The 23,325-nt window shown below is 43.0% G+C and overlaps 1 protein-coding gene across 1 annotated transcript in view; it reads left to right on the top strand.

Moving 5' to 3' along the window:
- The window catches only part of PWWP2B (PWWP domain containing 2B), a 30,699-nt gene extending 17,624 nt beyond the window's left edge, over nucleotides 1-13,075 (top strand). The window contains exon 3 of the mRNA XM_069978948.1: nucleotides 12,786-13,075. The gene's annotated coding sequence lies outside the window, so the exon portion shown is untranslated. The remainder of the gene's footprint in view (nucleotides 1-12,785) is intronic.
- The last annotated feature ends 10,250 nt before the right edge of the window (nucleotides 13,076-23,325 follow it).

Consider the following 23,325-nt stretch of genomic DNA (forward strand, 5'->3'; position numbering starts at 1 on the left):
CCACAGCACGTCCATCCTGTGGGTTTTCCATGGATTTGGGGCAGAGTTCACCCACCCTAATAACGCATAGCTGCTCTCTGGGCCTCCCCATTCAGCTGCAGATTAGAAGTGCCATGGCTTTGTTTGGACGCTGGTAGAGAATAAAGCCTTGGCTTCACAACAAAGAATTGTGCTAAAGTCTCATAATATTTATTAGTTTCTAAAAATAAGTAGATGTGGAATAGGTAAGGATACAGAGTGGCTTTGCTTGCTTTCCCTGAATGCCTAGACGTCGTATGAATCAGCAGTTCTTCCGCAGCTTAATGCACATGCAGGCCCTTTTCCCCGTATTTTTGCCATGGTATCTCCATGAGGTCCATTTCTCTTACGTAGCAGCAATGCCAGTAAGGAAGGTTACTTCTATATTTTTCTCAGATTTTGTATTGATTTATAAGCATTGAGAAGGCTAGTGTGGACCTATAGCTATTGTATTATGGAGTGATACAACGCCCAGATGAGGATTTGGCCATCATAAAGAGAAGTAATTACAGTTACTCACCGGGGAGCCCTGTACAATCCCTACTGAATAATGTCTACAATCACCGAGCCAGCTAGACAATGCCCGATGCCTGGCAACCAGGTGACTGGGCAGGCTGCGGAGGTTCGTGTACAAATAAACACTTTTTTTTTTTTTATTATTATTATTATTTTCCTTTTTGATGAATGTATAGGTGATATTTATCTTATTTATGTTGTGTCTGGTATTAAGTGATTGTGGAAATGGCTCATAGAAAGAAACTTTTTGTGCAGTTATGGGTACACTTTAGTTTTACCCGTGTAGTAATGGAGGCGGTTGTTCCGCATCGCAGTGATAATGCCTATATAAAAGGACCACCAATTATATGACAAGCCTATTTTGGGTTTTAAAAGCCTGAGATTGTGCTGTCATTTAGATCGATAGGACTTTGACCTCTAAGGGTATTTTCACACTACGGAAATCACATGGATAACTTGCCGCAGGTTCCTCCCACTCTCCCACTAGAAGTTCTGCCCGTCACATAGGCTCCATTCTGTGCACGAGCAGATTCTATCAGAATCCGTCCAAGCATAGAATGGAGTCTATGGGATAGGCGGGGAGTTATCTGTGTGATTTCCGTAGTGTGCACATACCCTTGGACCTCCACCACTACTGAAAATTGGGAAAATGTGAAGCACTTTAACCCCTTCAGTATTTTTTATCCCTACAACCGTGGCAGCCAATAACCCGGCTGTGCAGGGGACTTTAACATGGTCACTTACAGCCGGGCAGCCAGTAATACTGCTGTGCCGATGAAAGCACAGAAGGGGACCCAATACTACACCAGTGGTGCACCCTTTCATTCTCACAATCTGTTGAAGTCCCAAAGTTTGGATCCTCCACCAATTATAAAGCGATGGTGTCTCCTAGTTATATGATTAAATAAAAAAACATGCACTCGCCATCTCGCTGGACAGGCCTGTTACATCACTCCCCCCCCCAAATCAGGAAGCGTTTGCACAAGTGGCAAAATACCGGAGGTGGCGCCCTCCCCAAGCACAAACCTAGAAATTCTCCTGGCCAAACAACCCCGTTAAGTGGTTAGGTAATCCTTCCGAAATCAGCAGGATTAATTTAATGTATAGGGCCATCTTATAGTGTTTTTGTCATTTGTAAAAACTCGTGACATGTTGTCCAGACAAGGTGTAGATTTTCACCAGGTCTCCGTCCAGTCGTAGGTTATAGCTGGGTGAAGTGCACGGCCATAAGCCTAATTTCCTGACCAGCTGCCTGATCCGACTCATTACTAGTGTTGAACAGCGAGACCAAAGTGTTCGGGTTCAGCAACGCTCAAAGCTATTTCCATGTTTTCCAGGACTCCCTAGGGCGGCATCCAACTTCTGCAGCTGCGCGGAGTCAAATCCAGAGCGTTCCGGTTTAGAGAGCGTTGCTGAACCTGAACAGTTTGGCCTTTCCGCTCAACACTACTCATTACAGGAGGCAGGTTCCATTATAAGAAGTAGCTGTGCGCCTTACCTGGGTATAACCTAGGATCAAATAGGTCTCGGTGCAATCAAAACGTTTTACCTGTCTGGACAAGATATGACGTTATTACAAATTTGAACTTTTTAAGATCCAAGATGTAAGATTCTTATTCATCCAGAGGAGCTCTAGAATCTAAAATTTAAAAAAATGGTGGAATGTTTTCTACTGTTGTGTACAGATAGTCCTGAAACGGTCAGACCAGGCATCACGGGAAGGGTAAACTGTATTTTACTTATTTTTTTGAACCTTACTAGCTTGTCTAAAGCATCTTAGTTTGCAGTAATTGCGCATGACTTGGCATACGTAGAGCTGCTATCAGGATATCCTCTTTCTATTGTACACATACACGTAATAGAATCTTTTAGGTGCCCTTTATCTTGGATTTTAAAACTCTCACCGCAATAATATATGAACAGTATTTCCTTACAGAATAATATCTGTCCACAATGAATAGTCTTTTGTTTCACTCCCCACGGAAACATCTGGATGCAGGGTATTCTTTCCCCCCTCTTATGATTGAAGCCCCGTGACATCAGGGACTTCTTAATGAGTTCAATTAACTTAAGCGTGGATCAGGCACATTGCAGTGAACACATAGGTAGTGCTGTAAGGCTATGCACAGAAAAAGTCTCTTATTAACAAAAAAAAAATTCTGACATTTTTTTTGTTTTTTTAAATCTTTGCAAACTTTTTTATTGGATCTTGGGAAAAAGCAACTTTATAAAGTTGATATTTAGCCTTACACCCCAAAATACATCCAGTTTATTTATGTCCATGACTATTACGGATGTAAAAAAAGGGATTATCCAGGTTTAGAAAACCATAGCTGTCCCCAGGTTGTGTGTGGTGGTACAACTCTATTCACTTCAATGGAACTGAGCTGCAGTACCACACGCAAACTGTGAACAGGGGTGGTGCTGTTTTTGAAGGAAAGCAGCTATGGTTTTCTGATCCTAGATATTCCCTCTAGACCAATCGATGGAGCTAATCCTTATTCAGGTTATGCATTGTAGAGTAATATTTTTTTTTTCTGTATGCAGAGTTCAGATCTACAGTGTTAGGTATATGCCACGTATACCCTTAGGCTTTTCTTACATCACGGTTTAGCATCTTTAAACATGATGCAGGATGTGGTGTGAACCTGAACCTAGTCTCATTTAGCTTTTCCTTTTCCTTAGGATTAGTTCTTAATCCCATGAAGAGATGACTAATTCCACGGTGTGTGCGTGTGACACATTTGCTTTCCATCCCCAGGCGGCTGTGTACAGAGCGGCCTCCTCACTCATGCATGTACGCCATTTACAGAGGAAATTGCTTCACTCATTAGAAGGCAGATTTGCATAATTACAGTTATTAAAAGTTGTTTTGCCGTGTCTTACACAATTTTATTTCTCTTCCCTTTCCAAAGAACGTCTCACAAATCACAATGGTGCCGCAATTTTTTTTTTTTTTATATTAAATATGAAGCCATAAATTAGACTTTATTCCACCTAGGAGAATACCTCCAAGTTCCTGTAGACCATTAGCCCCCTTGGCCATTTGGGATCAGTCTGACGTATCTTAGCATGTCCCCTCCAATTTTGTAAATGGTTAAAAATGGTGCACAGTATTAGGAGCACGTTCTTCTGTGGAAGCATTGCCTCTAGAGGAGCAGCCAACTTCCCCATGGCCCACAGAGTCTTTATGGCTCCATACGATCTATGAGGCTTTAGGACCCCGTTACTTTTGTCTTGTGTGAAGCAAGAAGACCGATCAGTCATTTGATTTAAAGGGGGGGGGGGAGGGCTGCAAGTTGCTGATTAGAATGTCTAATTATGTTCCTTCTTAATATTGATTGCATCCTCGCGTAGTCCCCAGTGATTGTGATGGCTGTGTCATCAATCATTTGTGATGCCGCTTCCCTGGCAATGCTTTTTTTTTTTTTTTCCTTCATTTACCTTGCAGTCAATCTAATCTGATAAATCTCGAGCGATATGTGATGTCTAATTTGCTTTGCTTTGTGTTGTATTGTTTGGTGTTCAGTGTTGAGTTAAAAAAAAAAAAATTAAAATGTTAGTTATTGGCATAGTGTGTGATTTGTAATGTCTTAAATTGTATTAGGTTTTTTTTTTTTATTTTAATTCATTCCATGACCACATAGATATGCTGAAAAAAAAATGACAGGTTTAGGGCCTCATTCACATATGTCCATATTTAGGACCAGTTGATATTATTGGGTTGTCTGTAGTTTTACGGATTGGTTATCCATGCCGCAAAAAAAAAAAAAAAAAAAAAAAAAAAAATAAAAAAAAATATATATATATATATATATATATATATATATATATATATATATATGGACATAAATGCATGCTCCAATAGAAGTGTATGGGAGAATTTGTAATTTTTGCAGTACCATCATTTTTATGGATCCATCTCCTTCCCATTGAAGTAAATTATAAATCTATATAGCTTTCTGACACCAGTTGATTTGAAAGCGATAAGCAGAGAGGCCGAACTGTTTTAATTTGGCAACGTTTTCCATTTGACTCCCCGCAGCTGTAGAAGTTGGATGTAGCCCTAAAGAGTCCTGGAAAACATGGATACAGCCATAGGCCATAGACTGTATCCATGTTTTCCATGACCCACTAGGGCTGCATCCAACTTTAGCCACTGCATGCTTTGGGCCCTATTCCACCAGATGATTATCGTTCAGATTATCGTTAAATCGTTTGAATCTAAACGATAATCATTCGGTTGAAATGCAGTTAACGACTAACAAGCGAACGAGAAATCATTGATCGAGAAATCATTGATCGTTTAATAAGACCTGGACCTATTTTTATTGTTGCTCATTCGCAAATCGTTTGCATTGAATAAGACATTGTTTGGTAGCTCGCAGTAGTGACGAACGCAATAGCGACGACAAGACGACCGCAAGAACGATCATAAGTAACGATTATCTTTCCATGTAAATGGGTGAACGATTTTTCATAATAGCGGTCATTTGGATCGTTTATCTATGAACAACCCAGACAATGTAAAGATTGTCCCCACCCCCCGCGCGCGCTTCTAGCGGTCCTCCTGCTTCTCCCCGCATGATGTGTGTGTATAATAGTACTGACAGCGAACAGGGAGCGGGGAGGAGGCAAGCGCTGATTAACCAGTCAGCACATGCTTCCTCCTCAACATCGTCCTGTGTAATGGGGCCTTAAGGGTGCGTTCACACCTATAGGATCTGCAGCAGATTTGATGCTGTGTTCAGTTATTTAAATGAAATCTGCTGCAGAAAATCAGCTGCAGATCCTGTAGGTGTGAACGCACCATAAAGGAGATGTCAGGCGAAAATTTTTCTTATAGTATTGTATTTCCCCCAAAAGTTATACAAATCACCAATATACACTTATTATGGTAAATGCCTATAAAGTGTGTTTTTTTCCTGCACTTACTACTACATCAAGGCTTCACTTCCTGGATAACGTGGTGATATCTCTTCCTGGATAACATGGTGATGTCACGACCCGACTCCCAGAGCTGTGCGGCTGTGGCTGCTGGAGAGGATGATGACTTGAGGGACACAGGGCACTGGGGGTACACTGAGCATCCCCCTGCCATCATCCTCTCCTGTAGCCACAGCCCCCAAAGCTTCGGGAGTCAGGTTTTGACATCACTATTTTATCCAGGAAGTGACATCACCATGTTATCCAGGAAGTGACGACCTCATGTTATCCAGGAAGTGACGACCTCATGTTATCCAGGAAGTGATGACTTGATGCAGTAGTAAGTGCAGGGAAAAAAGCTCTTTATAAGCATTTCCCATAAGTGTGTATTGGGGATTTGTAAAACACTTGGGGAGGCAATACAATACTTTAAAGGGGTTGTCCGGCGATAAAAAATTATTCACAGAATAACACACATTACAAAGTTATACAACTTTGTAATGTATGTTATGTCTGTGAATGGCCCCCTTCCCCGTGTTTCCCCCCACCCACGCTAGACCCGGAAGTGTGGTGCATTATACTCACCGCATCTCGTGTCGTCCACGGTCTCCGATCCTCAGCAGTGACGTCTTCTTCGGGAGGCCGGCGGATCTTCCCGAGTGCCGGCCACCCTCTGCAGCGTCATCCGAAGCTCAGCCGCGATTGGCTGAGCATAACTGTGCTCAGCCAATCGCGGCTGAGCGGCTGATGACGCGGCCACGTCATCAGCTGCTCAGCCACGATTGGCTGAGCACAGTTATGCTCAGTTAATCGCGGCTGAGCTTCGGATGACGCTGCAGAGGGCGGCCGGCATTAGGGAAGATCCGCCGGCCTCCCGAAGAAGACGTCACTGCTGAGGATCGGAGACCGTGGTCGGCACGTGACAGGTAATGTATAGCGCACCACACTTCCGGGTACACGGGTGGGGGTGGTGGGACATGGGAAGGGGGCCATTCACAGACATAACATACATTACAAAGTTGTATAACTTTGTAATGTGTGTTATTCTGTGAATAATTTTTTATCGCCGGACAACCCCTTTAATAAAATTTTTCGTTGGACTTCTCCTTTAAGTTTACAGACAATGGGGCAGATTTGCCAATCTTGACTAATACATCATGAATTTCTCTGTAGACACTCATGGACCATCTGGCTGCAGTATTTTTATGAACATTTCCTTTAGAAGTTGACTCCACAACCTCGTGTGATGATTTTTATTATTGCCGGTTGCGTGATCTTCTTCATTGTTACCGCACATGAATCCTGAATGACGATGCTGTGTGTCATGTTTGGGTGGTGAAGTGGGTGGTGAAGTGTATGTGCAATGAAAAGAGAGACTGAGACAATATCAAGAGACTGGTATTATTATAAAACCTTTGTCTTATATACTTTTATTCATGAACGGCTTATATGTTTTGTATGTAGGGTACAAATCCAGAGATTATTTGTGTTGTAGAATATTGTTTATTATTGGTTATTACTTTATGTAAATGAATGTTTTACTATCTGCCACAAGGTTGCGTCAGCAGCAGTGAAGCAATAAGGACAAGATGTCTATAGGACATATGGGAAGGGGTTATCCTGATGATGCACAATTTTAAATTTGCATAAATAATTGAGCAAGTAAGCAAATAGCTTTGTATATTACATGTATACGGAGCCTGTGCTTGGGCTGGGAGTATATAGGCCAGAGCTGCAGTAACAATTCCTCCTCTGTTGCTGGTACTGATTCATAATCTGTGGACACACTCATCCTTAATCCATTAACAATGCGGGCAACTTTTTATTTTAATATACAGTATATTTTTTGTAGTGACACTTTTCCACACAAATATACAACAAAGCAAAAAAAAAATTGAAATAGAAAAAAAGTAAGTTTTTGGGGCTATTGTTTTTACGCAATACGCTTTACAGTAAAAGTTGGGGTTGAGCAAATAATACTATACCAGTCGAGTGCTTCGCTAGACTCTGCCGTCTGCTTGTCAGCCTGCTGCCTTTGAACTCCATGCTGCTCTGCTCCAGGTGAAGCTGCATCCAGTTCTGGGAAACTTCTCCTACTTTTTGAGGACTGGATCCAGCTTTTTCAGACACCCGGGAGGAGCGGCACGGAGCAGGGAAGAGTTCAAAGGCAGCCGGCTGATAAGCTGATAGCTGATAGCAAAGCTCTTTGCAAGTACTGTAAACTGCTCATCCCTAGTAAAAATGATATTTAAGTACCTTCTGTGTTGTTTTGCTACTTTTTAAAAAACATGTATTCTTTCCTAAAAAAAAATTAGCGTAAAACTGCTCTATTCCCACCCCTATAACTTTTCTTCTTCTTTTTTTGCGGCTGTATGTTTTTTGTTTGTTTGTTTTTTGCATTGTGATATGTGGGTTTTATTTTGGTTTAGATGGGACTTCTTGGTTCCATTTTATTGAAATTTTTTCCTGATATATGTGACCAAAAATTCAAAGTTTTGAAATGTTTTTCCGTTTACGTCTTTTATCTATACAACTAATAACAGAATATTTTAATGGTTTGGAAAATCGCACATGTGGTCATACCAAATATTGTTTACTAAGCGAAACGCTTTGTTAGCTCGAAAGTTGGCTTATCAGCCAGCTGCTTTTTTTAGCCGGGAAAAGCTGGATCCAGTCCTAGGAAACTGAGAGAAGCTTCCCAGGCCTGGATCCAGCTTTTCCCGGCACCCAGGGAGGAGCGGTATTGAGTTGAAAGGCAGCCGAGGTAGCAAAGTGCTCTTCCTTTTTACTGTAAAGTCTATCATCTCTAGCCCCTAAGAAACTATTATAAGCAGCATTTCTGTAAATACTAATCAATGCTCTAGTAACTGCCACCCTACAACTGCGTTGCAGAAGTGCCGATTGGCACTAAACTCAATCAGTGACCAGTCATTGGGCCATTTAAATCCTTTTTGCTATTAACGGAAATCAGAGGGATGTTGATAGTAGTCAGTACTCACTTTTGCATCAAATACATGCTCTGTCTGTATACAGCATAAAAATTGCATTTTGGGAACCTATAGGTACAGAATTTAAGGCACTTCAGAGTGTGACTGAACCAGGTCACACCTTATGTGTAGCCTATAAAGCAGAGAATGTCTGGTCAGCACTATCCATTCTTAGGTTATGATTAGTCATTAAGGCTATATACAGCTGTGGTAGGTTTGTTACAACTGTAGGCTGGTTTCTAATCTCATTCTTAGGGCCATTTACACAGAAAGATTATCTGACAGATTATCTGCCAAAGATTTAAAGCCAAAGCCAGGAATGTATTTAACCCCTTAGCGACCCATGACGTATCTGATACGTCATGGTGCCGCTCGGGGTGTTCAGAGTGGGGTCCCGCCGGGACCCCGCTCTGAACGGCGCTGATCCTGGCTGACACGTGCAGCCGGGCAGTGCCTCTATTAGCCGGCGCGGGTCCCGTTGCCGCCCGGCTAATTAAGCCTCTAAGTGCAGCTGTCAAACCTGACAGCTGCACTTAGAGGCTTCAGACCTCACGTCCCTGGTGTCTAGTGGGACGGATCTCCCCCCCCCCCCCCCCCCCCCCCCCGCGATGCGATCGCGGGGGGGAGATCCGTTCTTCTGCCCGTGCCGGGCCTCTGCGTCGGAATGACGCTGATCCCGGCTCGGCAATAGATTGCTATGGCCTGCAGCAGGCCATAGCAATCTATGACCAATCTAATCGATCTTTGCTGTGTATAAACACAGCATTGATCTCTATGAGAGATCATTGCTGTTTATATACAAGTCCCCCAGGGGGACTTCTAATTACAGTAAAAAAAAAAAGTAAAAAAGTGTTTTTATTAATAAAAAATCCCCTCCCCTAATAAAAGTCCAAATCACCCCCCTTTTCCCATTTTATAAATATAAATTAATAAATAAACATATTTAGTATCGCCGCGCGCGTAATCGCCCGAACTATTAATTAATCATATTCCTGTTCTCGCACAGTAAACGGCGTCAGCGCAAAAAAATTCCAAAGTGCAAAATTGCGCATTTTTGGTCGCATCAAATCCAGAAAAAATGTAATAAAAAACGATCAAAAAGTCGTATATGCGCAATCAAGGTACCGATAGAAAGAACACATCATGGCGCAAAAACTGACACCTCACACAGCCCCATAGACCAAAGGATAAAAGCGCTATAAGCCTGGGAATGGAGCGATTTTAAGGAACGTATATTTGTTAACAATGGTTTGAATTTTTTACAGGCCATCCGATACAATATAAGTTATACATGTTATATATCATAGTAATCGTAACGACTTGAGGAACATGCATAACAAGTCAGTTTTACCATAGGACGGACGGCGTAAATGCAAAACTCCCCGAAATCAAAACAAATTCATTTGTTTTTTCAATTTGACAGCGCAAATGATTTTTTTCCGGTTTCGCAGCATATGTTATGGAAAAATAATGCCTGTCATTGCAAAGTACAATTGGTTTCGCAAAAAATAAGCGCTCATATACGTCTCTAGGTGACAAAATGCAAGCGCTATGGACTTTTAAACTTAAAATTGAATAAGCAAAAACGAAAATAGGCTTTGACCTTAAGGGGTTAAAAAGAGGAAAAATCTCAGTCTTTCATTTATGACCTGATCTCTGTTTATAGTCTGTTTCTGGCTTTTGGCTTTAAAGGGAACCTGTCACCCCCCGTGCCGGGGTGACAGGCTCCCGACCCCCCGTTAGAGACCCCTATACTTACCTCATCCCGCCGGGTCCCGCTTCTGGATTCGGTCGGGTCCCGGAGATCTCAGCCGCTGCAGCCCGGCGCGCGCGCTGACAGATGAGTCCAACGCTCATAGAGAATGACGGAGCGCTGGACTCTCCTGTCATTCTCTATGGGTGTTGGACTCATCTCTCAGTGCGCGCGCCGGGCTGCAGCGGCTGAGATCTCCGGGACCCGACCGAATCCAGAAGCGGGACCCGGCGGGATGAGGTAAGTATAGGGGTCTCTAAGGTGGGGTCGGGAGCCTGTCACCCCGGTACGGGGGGTGACAGGTTCCCTTTAAATCTTTGGCAGATAATCTGTTAGATAATGTTTCTGTGTAAATGGACCCTTACCTGTATTCTCCAATATGTTCTCTATAGATACTCTAAACACTTATTGTTGTATAGGTCTCTTCACCATAATAGGCTGAGATGCTTGGCACAATCATAATGTACTGATGACAGAGTCATCCAGAAGAAAGGAAAAACGATCCAGCTTGTTCAGTAAAATATATACTTGTGCTTTATTGGAGTTCTTTAAAAGACAGGACAATACACCTCATCGTGCACACACTTCTAGTGTCTGATGCCAGAGTGCAGGGTTGTAGAAGTAACCATGAGGAGCCATAGCAAAACTTGGATCGGGGCTCCGTTCCAGCATGACAGCCTTTAGCAGCAAGTCTTCTGCTATTGTAATGCACACTGGGATGTCGCAGGACAGAAATAAGGCACACAGGGATGTCGCAGGATAGCAATAAGGCACACAGGGATGTCGCAGGATAGCAATAAGGCACACAGGGATGTCGCAGGATAGCAATAAGGCACACAGGGATGTCACATTACAGGAATAAGGCACACTGGGATCGGATGTTGCAGGATAGCAATAAGGCACAGGGATGTCACAGGACAGGAATAAGGCACACAGGGATGTCACAGGACAGGAATAAGGCACACAGGGATGTCACAGGACAGGAATAAGGCACACAGGGATGTCACAGGATAGCAATAAGGCACACAGGGATGTCACAGGACAGGAATAAGGCACACAGGGATGTCACAGGACAGCAATAAGGCACACAGGGATGTCACATTACAGGAATAAGGCACACAGGGATGTCACAGGACAGCAATAAGGCACACAGGGATGTCACAGGACAGGAATAAGGCACACAGGGATGTCACAGGACAGGAATAAGGCACACAGGGATGTCACAGGACAGGAATAAGGCACATAGGGTTGTCGCAGGACAGGAATAAGGCACACAGGGATGTCGCAGGATAGCAATAAGGCACACAGGGATGTCACATTACAGGAATAAGGCACACAGGGATGTCACATTACAGGAATAAGGCACACAGGGATGTCACATTATAGGAATAAGGCACACAGGGATGTCACAGGACAGGAATAAGGCACACAGGGTTGTCGCAGGATAGCAATAAGGCACACAGGGATGTCACATTACAGGAATAAGGCACACAGGGATGTCACATTACAGGAATAAGGCACACAGGGATGTCACATTATAGGAATAAGGCACACAGGGATGTCACAGGACAGGAATAAGGCACACAGGGTTGTCGCAGGATAGCAATAAGGCACACAGGGATGTCACATTACAGGAATAAGGCACACAGGGATGTCACAGGACAGGAATAAGGCACACAGGGATGTCACATTACAGGAATAAGGCACACAAGGGTGTCACATTACAGAAATAAGGCACACAGCGATGTTATAGGACAGGAAAGGGATAACCAGGGATGTTACAATATATAAATAGGCTACCCAGGGGTGTCACAGTACAGGAATAGGACACTGGAGTATGACACATGGAGATGTCACATTACTGCGATAATGCTAACAGTAATATCACAGTACATGAATAGTGCACATAGTGTTGTAATAAAGTGCACTTGATGTACCCATACAGGGAAACCGCACCACTGTCATTTAACAACAGTGAAATAGTTATGGCACAGTACAGGCATAAAGTGCAATACAGAGATCACGGTAGTGATGTTACAGTACACCGATAACAAGCACAATAATTTCACACTACAGGAATAATGCAGGCCATAATATTGTAGTGTAGGCATAACATAGAGATTAAAGGGATCATCATGTTTCATCAGGTTTCTTTTAGGTAACTTTAAATGGGTTATCCAGCGCTACAAAAACATGACCACTTTTCCCCCTCTTTTGTCTCCAGTTTAGTAAGCTCCATTTACTTCAATGGAACGGAGTTTGAAACCTCAGCCAGTCTGGAGACAGGAGAGGGGGAAAGGTGGCCATGTTTTTGTAGCGCTGGATAACCCCTTTAAGGCCTTATTACATGGGGAGATTAACGACTGAACAAGCTGATATCGCCCTATTACACGTAACTTACCATTCTTACCATATCTGTTACTTATATCTAGATTAAAAAAACTGCAGAGTTTTCTGTGCCGTCATTCCCCGGAGTTTACTCGGTCATTGATTTGTTTTGACACGTACTGTTGGCTACATCGTTCTGTGATAGTTAATGCATGAGCACATATATATATATTACCTATTTTTCCCTTCCTTTTTAGATAAGAGGATCAGAACACAGCTGTTCTAGAGTTTCACTACACTGATAAACATCCTGTCAAGCTCCCCTGGGGACTCTCACAGTGGCTGCACGTCTGACAGCAAGATGAGTTTTCTGATCATCTGTGAAGGTTGGGTCGTCGTCACCATCACCGACTAGAAGTCTTGTCACCCAGCTGACATACAGAGTTCTCAAGGACATCCAACTACGACTAAACCTGCTCAGCTGTCTTAACAGCAAACAACCACAAACTTAATTTATTAAAATTCTTTTTTTTTTTTTTTTTTTTTTTTACTACAAAAAAAATTGAATCTTGCTGCTGCTTAGTTTACAGGTAATAGACTAAAGCTACCAAACCTAACACTATGAGACGGAAGTATTTATTCAAAGCCTCAAAAAACGAAATCTTTCAATAAGCATTAAAAGGTTCCAACTTGCCGTCAATGACACCAGTATGTTTCTTTCTGCACATTTTTTTTTCCTGAAATCTGTACCAAAGGAAACTGTAGTTTCAACTAGTAAAAGTATTTATTTAACAAACGGCTTTAGGGATTTTTTTTTTTTTTAATTTCTAAATCCTAATGTGAATTTCATGTATTCACTAATGTACATGAACATTTTGCAAAGTCTGTTGGTTGATTTTATCCCAAATTTAGTAAAAACTATTTTATTTTTAAACTCTATTTAGTTTGGTTTTCTTATGTATGTTTTCTGAATTACGTTACTTGGGCTTTCAATTACTACAAGCTGTATGATATGATGCCTATAGATTAGTTATTGCCAGAGTTTGTAGGCACAGAATTGTAATCAGCCATGAAAGCCTTGTTCTCTCTATGTATGTCCACACCACCATAATTGTTTTCACTAAAAATCCACATTGCCATTCACATGATGCAGAAGTTTCCATGTCTAGAATATCATACCATGTATTACTCCAGTAAGCCGGGTCAGGTAGCCAGGATATCATTTAGTTCCATTGATTTGGGTTAAATCTGCATCTCTGTAGTTTTAGCTGAACCCTTCAAGGCAATGACAAAGTTATTGCACCTCTGAGAGTCCCTTCTTTGGTGCGGAGCAGTTTCTAATTCACTCAGGGCTAAATTGTTTGCCAGTGGTACATATACATGGATTTCCTACCTTAGTTGCCTGACCAGTTACAGTTCAGCAGTAGTACACATACATGGATTTCCTCCCTTAGTTGCCTGGCCAGTTACAGCTCAGCAGTAGCACATATACGTGGATTTCCTACCTTAGTTGCCTAGCCAGTTACAGCTCAGCAGTAGTACACATGGATTTCCTCCCTTAGTTGTCTTACCAGTTACAGCTCAGCAGTACATATGCATGGATTTCCTTGCTTAGTTGCCTGGCAAGTTACAGCTCAGCTTACTCCTCTCTTATATGCCATGATATAGTGCTGGAAAAAGTAAACAGGTCTGAACAGGCTGGCATTGTGCTGTTGATTTACAGAGTACAGTACAAGATGACATGTGAGGGGAGAAGCAGTTACTGATGGACTGGGTCTGCAAGGTGCTACATGAGCGGAAAGGAAAGCAACAATAGCAGCATAATCACAGCAAGGAAAGGGTTACACTAAGCACTGATCTATTGCCGCAGCTGCTGAGACGATCTAGAGAGGGGTGGGAAAATGCAGTACAGCACTGTGGACATACAATAGCAGGTACACTGCTATTTACACAGGAAGCCCTGAGCTATATAGGTGGTGAAAGATTGGGGGACCTTTTTATTTACATTTTAGGAACAGTATAAACCATCTTCAGTGGGCAGAGTGGCGTAGCCGTACACCCCCCAGTCTCTTTCTCACTCACTGGCTATGACTTTACAGCTGTTTTTCAGGGGTAAGAAGTCAGGTATTCAAAATATTTCCCAGACCTCTGCATATTATGAGAATTAAAGGGGTTGTCCAGGGAGCAGAAAAGATCTTACCTGTCCCTAGGTTGTTTTTCCTGACACCCTGAGTGATCTTAAAAGTGGAAACTTATCTCTGGAATATCCCTGTAAGGTTTGTTATTGACTGGTATGTATGCGACAAGACTTTACAAATAGAGATGAGCAAACCGGGTTTGAGTCGATCCAAACCCGAATGTTGATTAGCGGTGGCTGCTGAACTTGGATAAAGCTCTAAGGTTGTCTGGAAAACATGGATACAGCCAATGACTATATCCATGTTTTCCACATAGCCTTAGGGCTTTATCTAAGTTCAGCAGCCACCGCTAATCAAATGCCGAAAGTTCGGGTTCGGATCGACTCGAGCATGCTCCAGGTTCACTCATCTCTATTTACAGATCTTCATAAGGTCACTTTTTTTTTTTTTTTTTAACATTTGATTCTGAAGCAAAAAAATTTTACTATGGTAGTTGGTTAAAAAAAACTGTCTCGGCAATCAATTTGTTTTTGACACTTGTGTAGTTGTGAAAGAAATGATGGCATAATGAAATGATGTGCGGAGAATGTTACTCTGCAAACTAGCTGATCTGCAAGGTGCCTGACAAGTTGTTTTGCTTTGGTGCCTTATCGGAGGTGCGATTTAGTGTTTTTTGAAATATTAACCCCTTCCCATCCCCTTACATACCCGTACATCCTGATAACCCTGAAGGGGCTAAAGTAGTAAGGTTTTAATGGGGAGGGGGGGACTAGGAAGTGGGGAATAAAAGGAAAATAATATCTTGTTGGGTGCCATCATGTTATTTACGGAAGTATAATTTATATTAGAAACTGTTAGAATAGCTGCTTGGAAAAAGCATCAAGGCTTGTGTGAGCTAGAATTAGCTGTTAATACGTTGCTATATTCGAACCTGTTTTCACCTAGAATGTAAAAGAAAGTTCTGGGTGAAGTTGTTATATAACAAGCAGATATTAGTCACATCCTCTTTACTAACCTCCTATTCCGGTGGATCCTGTTTCAAGGGATTTGACTTGCACAGTGAACTTTGATTACGGGTCATTCTACTTAAAGGGATATTCCCAAAAAAATGTATGGCAAATCCAGAAGGGCTTTTTAACAAAACAAACATTACTCACCCGCCTAATCTACTGCTGTACCAACACTTACTGGGTCCTGCCTATCACCACTGGCTGAACAGGCATTTCCTGTGTGTTGCGATGGGATTAGGAAGCTGCAGGCATCCAGTGAGTGCTAGAATGGCAGTGGTAGAGGATTGGGTTGGTAAGTAATGCTTTATAACAGGGATGGGGGAGCCGTTGACCCTCCTGCTGTTGCAAAACTACAATTCCCATCATGCCTGAACAGCCAAAGCCGGTTGAAGCAAACACCTTCTCTCCTTTGATTAGAGGTCATCTACAGCTTTTTTTTTTTCTTACTTCCTTGAAAAGTTACAGCAACTCTCATGTTATCGCGGAGCTCAAGACCCGACCCGAGGTGCTGACTGTGTGCATTCAGTGGCAGTTCATTAGTGAGCATGTTACCTTTGCCTAATGTGGAGGTGATGCTGTACAATATCATTTCTCCTGCTGTAATGAAGAGTCAAACAGGAGTCCTGATATAGCGCTGGTGCCGCACTCTGGCACGCCTCACCACTCCTTCCTCCTCCTTCTGTAGGAATATTCTGTGTTGCCTGGCCTCCTACACGCTCACACCATCTTTCCTGTCTGCACATGCGCTGATGATTACAGAGGTCATGCGCCTCCTGCATTCGCCATCATTATTGAAATTAGTGGCACATGCACGGACCAGGAACATGTCACCAGTGTGCAGGAGGCTGGGCAGCACAGATTATTTATACAGAAGAGGAAGGAGTGGTGAGGTGTGCCAGAGCTCAGCACAAGCTCTACACCACAACTCCTCTTTGACTCTTCATTACAGTAGGAGAAATTATATTGTGCAGCATAACCTCTACTGACATAAGCGAAGGTAAACATGCTTACTAGTGAACTGCCACTTAATGCACACTGTCAGCACCCCAGGTCGGGTCCAGGTGCTGACAGATTCACTTTAAACATGAGATCCCAGTGAGTTATACTGAGTGATGGCCAACTCTGCTTTCTCTCTACCTCATTGGAAGAACAGAAGGAATATTTTTCAGGAATTCAGAATTTTTAAATATTTATGAACTCATGATTTTTTTTTTTCACGCAGAACAGGTTGTGTGGATTGTCACAGAATAGGACGGGACAAGACTGATAAGTATGTTTTTATAAAAAATCTCAAGAACAAGAGGACACAGTGAGAGTTTAGTTGGGGGAAAGATCAGAAGCAACAAGAGAAGATATTACTTTACTGAAAGAGTAGTAGATGCTTGGAAAAAAACTTCCAGCAGATGTGGTAGGTAAATCCAGTATAACAGAATGTAAACCTGCCTGGGATAACCATATATCTACCCTAAGATAATAAGTAGGGAAATACTAAAAGGGCGGACTAGATGGAGCAGGTGGTCTTTTTCTGCCGACAATCTTCTATGTTTCTGTGGTGCAATTTTGGTTGCAGGCTAAAAACTAACCTCTGTGCAAGTTGCATGCAACTGCAACCTACTTGGGACATTTTGGCAATTTTTTTTTAAGCAGCCAAATTGTAACTATAATAAAGTTGTGTGCTTGCACTTATCACAGTGATTTATGTGTGCACAGATATACAGCCGCTAGCTGTCGATCACCGTTAAGAAGGCAGGTGTAATCGGGAAGAACTTTTAATATTAACACTCTAAAGTCATAACTAAGGGTTCTTTTACACGTACAGATAAATCCCATAATCACTTGTTTAAGGAAGGATAAGTGATGAGCGGCTATAAGTGGCTGACAGCTGTACGTTATGCGGACAGTCACAAACTGGATATTACATAGCAGCAAGGCTACACTGATTTTATACATGACACAGTTTACACAATGAAAGGGATGCAGCACTCTGCCCTGTTCCCCTTATTGTCTACACAAGCACAGCCGTTCATCCATATGAGCCATTTAGATGAATAGGACCGAGATGCAGAATCGGGGACAAAAACTTGTACAGCTGTGCAAATGTTACTATGCAAGGGACCCCCGCAGTGTTATTTGGCATAGTTGTGTGTGGATCTAATATTTTCAGTTGTTTTTGTCATTTTGTGACTCATGGTGTGTCTTGTCAGTCAAGAAATGCTAAAATACACCAGAAGCCATTAGTGAATTACTAATGTCTGACTAAGGAGTTCAGGGTCAAGTCTCAAGCACACTGCCTTAAGACTAGGCGCTTGTATTTCCCTCAGGGATGCTTGCTCATTGTCTCTTCGGCACTGCTTGTCCAGACAGCTTGAAGCAAATGGGACTCACCAGGTTCTATGAAATGAATACACTTTTGCTCATATCTGACTTCTGGCCTTATGCACAAGTCGAAAGAGCTGGAGTAATATCTACTATAAAATAGTATACTATGGTAAAGTGCATTTCCACAGGTGTCTTCCAGTGCATTGTAGTGGAGCGCATTGCATTTCACTTTAAGAATTTTTTTTGCATATACCTAAAACAGACACTTTATTGGAGACACCTATCTAGAAGGGTGTTGGCCTTCAGTACTGCAGCCCTGTATCATGGCATAGACTCCACTAAGTACTGAAAGTGTTCTGCAGTGATATTGGTTCATGTGAACAGGATGGCTTCTTAATTGCCGTACAATAGATAGGGTCTGTGAACAACCCATTCTACCTGAGATGGTCTTATAATGCTGCGTTTACACGGAGCGATAATTTGCCCGATTGTACAATTAATGATTTCGAAGTAACTTTTTTCTTTTTTTTTATAATGATCAGCGTTTAGACGAACGATACATCGTACGGAAAATGGTTTTGCGATCCCTTAAGCCTATCTCGCACATAGGTTAAATCAGTGAACGAATGTTTACACGGAACGATCTGCGAATTTTTTGCGAACGACCAACGACGATTTGAGAACATGTTAAAAATGAACAATTTCTCGCTCTACGCTTGATCGTTTGCTGCCTTTACACGTACGATTATCGTACAAATTCGCACGATAATCGTTCCCTGTAAACGCAGCATAAGACCTGGTGCCTGTGAACGTCAGGGAAGCAAGAAAAATTCACTGTTATGCTCCTGGAATCAATTCATGACTGCATTTTGGTGTCCCTGCCATGCCTCTTGACTCTTAACTTGGGCTTACAGAGTTTTTTTTGGTATCCAAGCCATGAAGAACCAGTATACTGGTATCATTACTGACGTACCACAATCACTAGTTTTATGGTGATTTTCCTGCAGACTCACTTTAAGGCAGGGATGGGGTAACTTTGTCCCTACAGCTTTTGCAAAACTACAATTTCCATCATTCCTGGACAGACAAAAAATGTTGTTTTGCAATAGCTGGAGAGCTGAAGGTTCCCTATGCTTGCTTTAAAGAAATGGCTGGGCCCCATAGCAAACTTTGATTTAAACTACATAACTGCAAGCGCTGCTCAGGAGTGCTTGCAGTTAAAGGGACATTTGCAAAACCTGGGAGGCCAGCTCGGCCACAAGGTGCTGGAAATGATAACGATTCAGGGGGGCCCAGTGTATTACAGGAGTCCCCTGATGTGACGGGCCCCATAGCAGCCGCTATGGCTGCTATAGTGGTAGTTACGCCATCCATTGGCTCTGTATCCAACAGCCCACCCCACCAAATGCTAGTACCATCCGTTTGATGAGATTAAATCCTTACCGGTGGTGTCTTTTAAAAAATGTGCTTGGTGCCTTGGTTAGAGCAAAAACTGATCTTTTAAACTTGTAGCATTGGGCCATATTGGCTGCCCACCCTCCTCTAGGCCACGCCAGTATGACACAGCACTGCGGATTAAAAGATTATTTTTTACTCTAACCAAGGTACCGGGCACATTTTAAAAGACACGACCGGTAAGGATTTACTCTCATCAAATGGCTGGTACTAGCGGTTTGGTGGGGTGGTTTAGTGGATACAGAGTTGCTTTAAAAGCTCAGACAAACATTTTTACATTTATTGTTTCGTGTCTTTAGTTTTGGCAGAAATTGCACAGTTTTCTAGCTGCATTGAATATGTGACACCATTCTGCAATTTTTCATGAACTGACAAGACAATTGGGAATGAAAACGAGGAGAAGAGATATCATTTACCCTACATTACTCCCACTAATAGCTCAAATATATGGCTGTTTATTGCAGAAGTAAAAAGTACTAAAACTGGAAAACATTTCCAAAGGCACACTCCTATTAGAATAGTCCATATTATGGTAAAATACATAAAACCATTCTAAAAGAATATTTTTCTTAGTTACCCATCGCAAGAAATCAGAGCTCAGTTGTTAATTACTTAATTGATTAATTACTGTCAATGTTCTTTATCTTGCACAGCGAATGCTGTAAGTGAAAGCATCAAATAAAAAGCAAAAAAATACATCTACCTCCAAAATGCTACTAAAAAACTACATGCAAAAAACAACTTCTAACATACCCTGTTTCCCTGAAAATAAGACATTCTCCAAAAAAAAGGCATAGTGGAGGATTTACAATATAGCTTAAAGGAGTAGTGCGGCGAAAAAGGTTCTCCCCCATTCCCTCCCCACATGAAATTTTATATAGATGCATAATATACATTGGTAGGCAATTCATGCTCCTTACCCCACTTTTCCCGGTCCTGCTGCCCACCGGAAGTGGCTTACTTCCGGGTTTGGTCAGGACCATGTTACAGCCCTGGGCGCCATCTTGGGTCGGGACGTAGGGCCGACTATGTCATGATCCGGGGTGCTCCTGGGGAGTTCCTCTGAGCTCTCGGGCACTCCCTCCCTGCCTTGGCACGCCTCCCTAAGCTCTGCTATTAGGTTACCCTGCCACGCTTTCTACAGGAATGCCACTACTATTAGAACTGCAAGTCCCAGTGCACCCGATGGCCATACACATGTCAGTCCAGTTTTTTTTTTTTTATAAATGTAATATTTATTGACATTTTTTTTTTAGAAGAAAAACAAGGTAAACAGGTAGATAGGGCTACCAAACACATACCAATTTGGGTGTATGGCTAAATGCAAAGTTAGAAAACAGACACATAACATTGCTAACCATAATAAACATATATCAGCCAGAACCATCAATACACCTATGCAGTTTTATCAAAAACAATATGTAGCCCCACCACAAAGTATAACTAAGGGTAAAAACACAAATACACGCAGAGTTAGGGAAAACACATAAAGGAAAAGCAGGGAAAAAGGAGGGGGGGGGAGGTACAGGTCAACCTATCCAATACTCTACTCTATTAGTGAGATACTCCAGAGCGCCCACAGTAAGCTTCCCAGGGAGCCCAAACCGATTCAAACAATGGAAGTTGGTTGTTCAGGGATGCGGTGAGTCTTTCAAGGCCCCTGATTTCTTTTACCCTAGCCAGTAGGTCCTCAAATGATGGAGGGGATGTCCGCCTCCAATTGCGAGGGATGAGGGTCTTAGCTGCTGTAAGTATCTGTAGCATCAGTTTGGTAGGTTTTTTACCTAGTGTTTTAGGCGTAACATTAAAAAGGTATGTTAGGGGATCTAAAGGGACCGAAACTTCCAAGACTGATGAAAGCATTGCAGCCACCTGAAGCCAGAAGCCCGTTATAAGCGGGCAGTCCCAGAAGACATGGAGCAGGGTACCCACCCCACCATTACACCTCCAGCAGGCCGAGGGAATAGTGCTATTCAATTTATGTAGCAATTCAGGGGTATGATACCAGTGCATCAGGAACTTGTAGTGGGTCTCCTTATAATTTGTACAGATAGAAGAAGAGGCCGCCCTGCTCCATATCACCTGCCACAGCTCGGGGGAGATCACTCTACCCAGTGAAGCCTCCCATCTATCCATGTATTTGTGTCGAACAGGCATATCCCCCACAGGAGAGTTCAAAATTTGGTATATGGCCGAGATGAGGCCTCTGGTGGATCCTCCAGCCCTTATCAACTGCTCAAAGGCTGTGGGCCTCGAGACTATGAATGACCCAAAAATCGAGTGCATATAATGTCGTATGGCCAGGTAGGAAAAATACTCCGAACTAGGGAGGTCGTACTTGTCCCTGAGCTTATCAAAGGGCCGGAGGATTCGCGTCACTGGGTCCACAATGTCCGCATAGTGGAACAACCTTCTATCTATCCAATGTCTCACCACTGAGGGGGACATGCCTATCTCGAGGGCGGGTGTTAGCAAGAAGGACATGAGAGGAGAGGCCCGAGAGTAAAGGCCGAACCGAGCTGCGCACTTGGTCCATATCTGTCTAGTAAAGAGAATCGGGCCTAGCGTGGAAGAGGAGGGAATGGGGGGAGGGGCAGAAGACCACAGATAGGAGTTCGGGTGAACAGGAGCCAACCACAGTTTTTCTATCACCGCCCATACTTTAAACGTGCTTTGGGACGCCCAACCTGAGATCTGGCGCAGGTGTGTGGCCCAATAATAATGGAGGATGTTGGGGGTGGACAGGCCCCCCTGGGACTTATTATGCATCATCACTGATTTAGGCACCCTATGTCGCTTATTAGCCCATACAAAACGAAAGACCGCCACCTGCAGTGCTTTCAGTTCGCTCAGGGGGACTCGGACAGGAAGGGTTTCAAAATAATATAGGAGTTTCGGTAAAATGGTCATTTTCACCGAGGCTATGCGACCCAAGAGGGAGATATACTGGGAGGCCCACTTCCCCAGGAGAATCCTGAGATCCTTAAATAGCTGCGGAAAGTTTGCAGCATATAAAGTATCATACGAGGGTGTGAGCTTAATACCCAAATACTTTAAGGACGATGTAGACCATTTATACTTATAGTTGGCCTGCAAGTGCACTACTTGGGCTTGAGGGAGGTTAATAGGAAGGGCCTCAGTCTTAGTCGTGTTAACCTTATAACCAGACAGCTGGCCGAAAGAGGTCAGGAGGGTGTGGAGGACAGGCAAGGTAGTGAGAGGGTCCGTCAGAGACAGCAGGATGTCATCTGCAAAAAGCATAATTTTAAATTCCCTATCCCCCACCCTCACTCCCCGGATATTAGGGTTGTTCCGAATGGCACACGCCAGGGACTCTATGCACAATGCAAATAATAACGGTGAGAGAGGACACCCCTGGCGCGTGCCATTGTGGATCTGGAAGGGACTAGACAATTGATTGGGTAATTTAACCGAGGCCGTAGGGTTAGTGTAGAGGCCATAAATTGCAGTCAGGAACGAGCCCGAGATGCCATAGTAGCGTAAGGTCTCAAAGAGGAAAGGCCAACTAAGGCGATCAAACGCCTTTTCTGCGTCCAAACTCAGCATCAGAGCCCGTCCCGTCTGCTTATTCACTGCGTCAATGAGATCTATAGCCCTGCGGGTATTATCTGCCCCCTGGCGTCCAGGCACAAAACCAACCTGGTCCTTGTGTATAAGGGTGGGGAGCCAATACCCCAGTCGGGTCGCCAACAACTTAGTATACAATTTAAGGTCAGAATTCAGTAGCGCGATCGGCCTATAGTTAGCACATTCCGAAGGATCCTTCTCCGGCTTAGGGATAAGGGTAATATATGAATGGAGAAGGGGGGTAGGCATCTGTTCCCCTCGCATAAAGGCGTTAAACAAAAGGACAA

The sequence above is a fragment of the Dendropsophus ebraccatus genome, chromosome 8, assembly GCF_027789765.1.
Source record: "Dendropsophus ebraccatus isolate aDenEbr1 chromosome 8, aDenEbr1.pat, whole genome shotgun sequence".
NCBI lineage: Eukaryota > Metazoa > Chordata > Amphibia > Anura > Hylidae > Dendropsophus > Dendropsophus ebraccatus.